The sequence below is a fragment of the Varroa jacobsoni genome, unplaced genomic scaffold, assembly GCF_002532875.2.
Source record: "Varroa jacobsoni isolate VJ856 unplaced genomic scaffold, vjacob_1.0 contig00489, whole genome shotgun sequence".
Classification (NCBI taxonomy): domain Eukaryota; kingdom Metazoa; phylum Arthropoda; class Arachnida; order Mesostigmata; family Varroidae; genus Varroa; species Varroa jacobsoni.
In genome coordinates, this window is record NW_019214473.1 from 16,610 (window position 1) to 24,615 (window position 8,006).

An 8,006-nucleotide genomic window follows, 5' to 3' on the forward strand; every position below is an offset into this window, starting at 1 on the left:
ATTGTATAGGCAAATTGTCAAACGATTTCTACCATTAGCCTATATAATATTTGCAATAGGAGGATGCAGACGAGCTACTATTTACAGGGACCGACAGAAAATTCCGTTTTTTTCATGGATTTGAGCGTTAAGATTGAGATGATCGACAGCTGTCTCTTTCAGCGGTTTCATACTAATCTATGCGTATCCTAACTTTATTCGCCTATTAATCACTCTCGATACATTTTAAAAGACTTCTTGCGGCCGAAGTTAGATAGGTTTGGTAATACCTGATTCTAACGACACGGTGTCATCTGCTGTTGCACGCAAAAAAAGCGTTGGAATCAATAAAGGAGAATGATTTAATGCGATTTTCTGCGGACTTGTTTGAAAAGCAAAGTCTATAAAAAGACTACGCTTTCTATGTCTGAACAGTTAAAAGACCCTGTCTAACATGAGTTTCTGGCAATTGTTTACCGCACTAAATAGGCCCCGTATCCGTGCCGGAGCGACGCAACATAATGCATAATGGTAAGTTTTGCTGCTTGTAATGTTGGCCTGATATAGAATAGCTAATGTCGTTTATCTATTATTTACTCGAATTAATAATCCTTTCCTACTAGTACGAATTGAGCTATGCGACAGGCAGACCTTATTGCAAGAAAGGTTCTACCGGCTTTGCCCCGCTTGTCTAGTAAATTTATCCTGTATTTTATGGTAGTAATGCTGAATACTTCAAAAGGCATCCTGAACAGTTCTGAAAATAACAGACGATATGACGTATCTATCAATTTCACCGTACTTTTTTGGTGCGCACGCTTCCCTGGGAAAACTCAACATTCGGCAGAGTCCTAGTTACCCGGTTACCTACTGCCTTTTCATGGCTAATGTTTACTAATATGACAGTGCTCTTTACTTTTGCTATAACTGCTTCCAATTCTATACTGTTTAGAGGAAAGCAAGTAAACTTTCTGTTTAAAATATCCGAACGATTACAGATGGAATTGAACGATTATTTTCAATAAATATGTTTGAAGATTTGATATCACCGCAACTGAGGGAGGATTTGCCGTGGAAACGATATTCAAGTTCTTCATGTATTCAAGTAGCCCATAATTCCAGACTAGGTCGCGACTTCAGGGTTTTTATGAGGCGTAGTTACCATGAGCGAATACAAATCATAATTAAGGTATAAAGCGAGAATTCTACGAGTGCGCAAATAGGCGAGTTGTTGTAGCGAAGGGGTGCAGAATAATACCCGTTTCGAAGGGTCCTTTGTTTTTTTATTTATTATAATAATTTAAGTATTATGTACTGTAAACACGAACAAGTGAACCTACATAGATCGATGTTAGGATGCTGAGTTACAGAATTCTTACCGGTAGCCATAGTGGGCGTTACATTAGACGCCATATATCACGTCCATGGCTCGAGTATTATGGCTGAATGCTACACACATATATGTAATATAATTTTATTTATATATGTTTGTATTCTGTATTGCCAATATCCTGATAACGAAGCCAATTGTCAGTCTTGTCTTTACTTCAGTGCTTTTTATGTCTTTTGAGGAAGCAAGTGAAAACGCTTACATATTACGCAAGAAAGTGTCATAGCTTTAATGGTTTAAAGTAGTAGTCAGGAAGACGTTACCATTAAAACGTTGTGCTAGCTCTGTTGAACCGCTAAAACTTAACTTATTGTTACATCGGAGCCATGAATTTGAAACAAAAAATGATGAACTTTTCTATTGTGCGGTTGCATCACACTTCAGTTGCGGTCACTTTTGCCGATCCACTAGAACTTTCTCAACGCAGCTGTTTTATCAACTTATTTCATGCCGTAATCATCATTGACTCCACCCCGTTTTCCTGCGTCAATTATTTCATTTTGTTTGCACGGTAATTAAGCCTTCACTATCATACCCGTGACCCATAACGTTCTTATTAAGGTTCGTATTTCAAGATGAAGCTGATCCCGCCTTTCAGAGGAAGCTCTGTGCAAATATTCATCCATTGTTTCAGCGGCAAACTTAGGAAAAAGACATGAAAACACTGAAGGTATCAACTATAAGCTGAAAGGAGATCCATATTAGCTTCCATGGCAATAAACGAGCCCAACCAGCCTTGCTCCTTTGTGTTAACGGATTAGTTTATTTGAACTTGATCTGGCTATACACATTGGGAACCGACACCGTAACTAAAATCTAACCCCCTAAGTCTGCTACTTTTTTCTAGGGAGACTACTTTTAAAGAGTTGCAAACCAACATCAAAATAGAGTACCTAATTGCATGTACAATTCAAAATGTCATAATAGCTTCCTTCTTCTAGTGAAGTTTCACATCATACAGAAACTTCGGACGTTCGTCATATGGCGAGACTTTAAACGAGCAGTTGTTTTATAGAATTTTAAATATACATAAAAGTGCCCGATGTATTCAAAATATACGTTCAACATGCGGGCATACAATCGTTGTATCGTTATAACTACACAAAGAGTAAGCACATCAATCAATATATACACAGAAATGCATTAATAAACGAAATAAACTCGTATAACATATATATATATATATATATATATATATATATATATAGTAGATTTCTCGAACTTCAGCTTGTCACACTTTTTTTGGAAACGAACTTCTTTGTCAGTAGTCTAGCCGCTAAAACTCCGTTATGTATATGTGGCCTACGGATCCATGTGGCTTGTGGATACATAGCCTTCGCCTAAAATCTGTCACCGCTTTTATCTCTATGGCCGACTTCTGACGTATATGAAGAGAGGCCATCCAAATGAATACCTTGATTAGAACGTCAAGAATAGGCCAGCTGGCCCTACAGCAGAAAGTTCCATTGAGATATGAGCTTGAATCGCTAGACTCTGCCGTGAGACCTCTGTTTCAGTCGCTGGGTGTCCTGGATAAGCCCTACATATCTCAACTACTAGTCTATGCTGCACGAACAACTTAATATAATGTATGCGATAAGTCCTGTTTAACTATCAGTTCTTGTCGTACAAATCTATTGCCGACTTCCACGTTCTCAGTATATTGAATTTCTGTGACATCACTTAGGAATCATAGTAATATTTTAATATAATATGCCCTTAAAAAGAAATAGCCAAAATATCAATTGCATTTTAGCTAACTTCTGTGGGGGGCATTCAAGGCATTATGCGGTATGATTGATTATGTTCTTGTGAACATACTTCCTACTACTTTGAGATAGCTACGAGGTGAATCAGCCAGGGTAAATGACATTCGTAAATGATAATCTTCATCATATTAGTAACTAGCAAGCGTCAAATCTTAGCCTAAATTCTAAACGAGCCTTAATTAAATTGAGGTCGGTCTACTAGGTTATTATGCATGTTGTCTGCGTAAGTATAAGCACATTGTCTTGGAAAACAGTCATTCTTACGTTTCTGCATATAATGAAATATAAATTTCATTTTATAAAATGATATATAATATAAAAGATACAATTTAAATGTTGATGTTGTTCTCCTACAGCGCGCATAGTTCGCGCTGGCGAAGCGGGGGCTCGTAGAGTCCTTAAAATAACTGCAGGACGCTAACCCAAATTCGGTTGAGCGGCTTGTTGCTATCACCAAATCCTCAGTCAAAAATCTACTATACATATTTTATTATTTTTTATATATATATATTTTTTACTATGAGGTTGTTGTTATTATATGTAGTGCACATTTTATGAAAGGAACGAGGAACAAGACAAGGCATAGACGATCCAGGCAAGAATGTTCGAATTTGAAATAAATTTACACCTATGACAAACCGATTGCTGAGCGAAGAAGAGTTCAAATTGTGGCGCGGAATGGTCATTTCTTTATGGACCACTTTCTGTATTAATGAACCGATCATTAACATTGTACTAGGCATAAGGTAGTCTTGTCAGCTAAGCTAATATAGGCTCTGTTCTGACTCGTGTGATATGTACATATGCATTTGTCGTAGATCTATATATAGTCTCCTTGTTAGTCTCAGTAAAAATAGGTGCTTTTATGGGTCATTTCGCTGTACAGTTCATAATAAAAAAAGTAAAACCTCCTATGGACATTTGATCACCTAAATTTACCGCTGCGTCACCAAACGTAGAAGTACGGGGAGACGAACCGAAGTGTCATGAGCGAGAGCCCCGTATCCATGCCACCGGGCCATGATGGGGCCGTTACCTACTCTCTCCACTCGACAGGACATTCACCCTTATTTTCAATATTTTTGTGCTACTTTCAACGCGTCGACACTGCACTTTCCACTATTTCGAGCTCGGTATTAAAAACAACCATGTGGCGCTATCCAACTACCCGCGTTTCAGCATATCGTGTAATACAGAAAATAGAACACCTGACAGGTAGGGAACGGAATTGGGACATGAAAGTCGGTTGGTGGATGAAAATCTTCAACGCTTGCGCACCTAGGAAGCGAATACACTTATCAATATCTCAGGCTATCATCTATAGATGAGGTATTTGGTATAGCCACAACGCTGTTTGTTCAAGTATTCCTTTGGTCTCCCACACGAATCAACCACAAACCTTCATTGTTCCCAGTCCATTACGCAGCTCATCTTACAGACGTAAGAATGACATTAAGGAGCTACGCGTATCTTTAGTATAGCTAGGTAATTTTGAGGTCCCGTAACAATTCATAGATAGGATAAGGATTACATTCGCATTTGTGCATCTAACTGACACAGAAAAACTCAAGTCGCCATATTAATTTCTGCTTCAGACCTTTTTTGTAAGCCTCAACACAGGGCTACAACTATTACTACTGCTACCACACTCAAGGGACAAATTGTTTTACAAAATCAACGTAGAAGGAAACTGCCTAAATTGTGTCCTTTCTTGTTTGCTATTACAGGTGCGTGCAGCAAATGATTGTGGCTGTTGCTGGTACTAACATTCTTTGCCTTGTTATAACAAAAATGTAGTATATATATAGAGTACTCATTAAGATGCAGTAATGGCTTCTACCCAATTTGATGAATTTCATTCGCAATTTGTAATTAAAAGCTAACAACAACGCAATCATAGAACGTCCAAGTAATTTCTGCCAGTAGTCATCAAAGTAACTGAAAGAAAAAATTCAACTAGGATGGAGTCATCACTTACGCCTCCGAGTTTGAGTCTCACGTACTACCCTTCAGACGTGAACGGACGTAAAGGGATGACTACCCTGGTTTAACAAAAGTCTGTCCCGCGTAGCAGGGACATTCGAAAACTAGCCGAAGCGTTTCTGTGTAAATTTCTCCCTGGAGAAAAACGTAACCATACAAAAAAGGCAAGGTGAAACGTACAATTAACTAATTATGACCAACTTAATGACCAAACAACTTACCGAGGGAAATGCTAATACAACTTTAAATAATAGTATGGGCTTTGTTTTGAAATACGCTATCTTGTTCTCAATCATAACGTAGAAAATTGCTATTTTACAGAAACCTACATCTAAATATGTAGTTTTAAAAATTATACTTACGCTTGCTGCTTCCGTCTTAATCGTATCCAGTTTCGTATTGTTCATTCCAATATGTCCGCTATACCTAACGGTTAATTGCTTGCAAGGAGTTCTTATTGTCGTAACCCGTTTTCTCCTACGTAATTTTCTGAATTAGCATTGTAGCCGTACGGCACAATCTGCTGGATTGCTCTCAATAGCTCTATGTCATTATAACTCGACTTCGATAATATGCTCTACGGTCCTTCTTTCCGATCGGTTCATCCATCCATCTTTTCTCGTAAACTGCTTCTACGCAAAGAACGATCCGAAGTGTAGTAGAACCTACGTTCAGGCTATAGGCAGCTCAGATTATTTCACCACTGCAGGGTATCTGTGTGCTACAGTGTATGTTTGAGGTCCGAGACTCATCTTGACAGTCAAATCTCAGATAAGATCGAATGATGCGTGCACCTCACGCGATGGTTCACTCACTCTTACGGATTGGGTCAGATCGACGGAAGGACTGATGAACTTCCTCGTAGATCAGCGGAGTTGTACAATTAAGTTTTTCGATAATTTCGATGTTTCGCTTTGTCTGCTACACAAAACAGTCACCGAGGGCCAGAACCTTTTTTTTTTCTGAATCTTTAATTACATATCGTCGTCTTGGTCGTCGAGCGTCGGGGCCAAGAACGCTGTCAATTCAAGATGACAGTGTTACAATTGTTCTTCTTCGTTCCTCACAAGCAACCCCCAGGCCTCTGCTCCGTCACCTATTCCTGGCTCAAAGAAGACAACCTGGAGAGCTAAAGGATATGGGAGAAGGTTACGCAACAAACACTCAAGTCCGTGCCGTCATAATCGATGGTTCACGAGAAACACACGCCAGGTGGTGGTAAAATTCCATCGAGGGTGAAACCATCTGCTATGAGCTTACAGCGATCAATCTTCTTCACATTGGAGAAGCCGAAACACAAATTTAGCAGACTGTACATCGTTGTGCATGGAAGGCTCCTACGACTATATATATATATATATATACATATACAAAAAATACGACTAACATCACGACTGGTGACACTGATCTGTGTTAACGGTCGTCAACATGGAACTTCGTTAACTTAAAGCTATTCCGAAGGTAAGAGAAATAAGTCTATGTTAACTTAAACGTGTTTTCCTGTATCGATTGTCGAAGCATTAGACGGACTATTGTTGGCAATGTGTAGTCGATATAATAACGAAGAAGATCAGACTTGTTCACGTTAATAACGCAAAAGTTGTCAGCCTAATTCCTGTGTATAATACTTTGATTTGGTTGTAAAAACACAAACGATATTAAAAACAAGAAAGACTTACTCGGTAGTGGTATGTTTAAACGAAGAGTACTTTTCTTGAGAACTAAAACAACTGAACAAAATGAAATTTATATATTAGGCATTGTTACTTGAATACATATTTAGGAAAATTATATTTGTACACAAATTAATTTAGGAATACCACGATAAAATTACACATATTGATACGTAGATATTTTAAGAAGTTTGACATCAAATTTTTTAGTCAGTCTTGAACAGGAGCTGCCGAAACGTGTTGTGGCTTTAACAAAGCGAAACATAATTGAAAACGGTAGGTGTTGTTATCCGGTTAATTGTGGTTACAAACTAATCCGATATGGTCTACTGGTAAGACACGGATCCAACCCAGCAGGGCGTTCGTGATTCGTGTTTTAATGATTGAAGGTTCTATGGTATAATGGACTCTGAATCCAGTGTTTCGAATGCAAATCTCGGTGGAAACTTAAAATACCCTACTGTGCTGCATGTAGCGTATACCTATATCGTAGCAAGCAAGTACCGTGACAGGTCATGGGACAGTGACACGTTGTGGTCTAGGTAAGGCCAGCGATTGTGGATAGTTGTGGCTCCATGGTGTAACGGTTAGCACTCTGGACTTTGAATCCAGCGATCCGAGTTCGAATCTCGGTGGAACCTTTATAGAACTTACCGCAGAGCTTATTTTGTACACATGGCAGGTAAAAACCGTAACGCTTTACTTCGTCGTCCTAAGGACCTTAATTTTAAAGGCACGTAATAGCATAGGTTCGAATGTGGACATAAACACAATTCGTTTCGTGCTGGGAGCTAGTCGTTTTCTAAAATCTCTAACGGCGATGTCCTACGTAGAACTCAAAACAGAGTGAGACCGTACCGTGCAAATAGCTATAATATATGGCCACCACCCCTTCAATTGTGGGTGTAGCACAACGTGGTTCTATGGTGTAATGGTTAGCACTCTGGACTTTGAATCCAGCGATCCGAGTTCGAATCTCGGTAGAACCTTAAAAATTTTGTGCCATGCGTGATATCGTTAGCGTGCCAACGATACAGCAAACATAGACATTTACCACTTGATACCATCGGAGACAACAAACGCAAGAGCTGATACCATGGTAATTACCTGAATGGCCTATGACGATTCGCCTGAAGGAATGCGTTGATTATGTCATACATACAGGGTACATAACACCTGGATACGGTGAAAATGAGATACTTTTATAAACAT

General features: G+C 38.9%; 1 long non-coding RNA gene and 2 other non-coding genes across 3 annotated transcripts; all 3 read left to right on the top strand.

Annotated features, from left to right (window-relative positions):
* Positions 1-426: 426 nt before the first annotated feature.
* LOC111271272 (uncharacterized) lies at positions 427-5,396 on the top strand. The gene is made up of 2 exons (XR_002686776.1): positions 427-510; positions 4,866-5,396. It is a non-coding gene; the product is annotated as an uncharacterized LOC111271272 (long non-coding RNA).
* A 1,967-nt stretch (positions 5,397-7,363) lies between these two features.
* TRNAQ-UUG (transfer RNA glutamine (anticodon UUG)) lies at positions 7,364-7,435 on the top strand. The gene has a single exon. It is a non-coding gene; the product is annotated as a tRNA-Gln (tRNA).
* A 276-nt stretch (positions 7,436-7,711) lies between these two features.
* TRNAQ-UUG (transfer RNA glutamine (anticodon UUG)) lies at positions 7,712-7,783 on the top strand. Its single transcript has one exon. It is a non-coding gene; the product is annotated as a tRNA-Gln (tRNA).
* Positions 7,784-8,006: the final 223 nt, after the last annotated feature.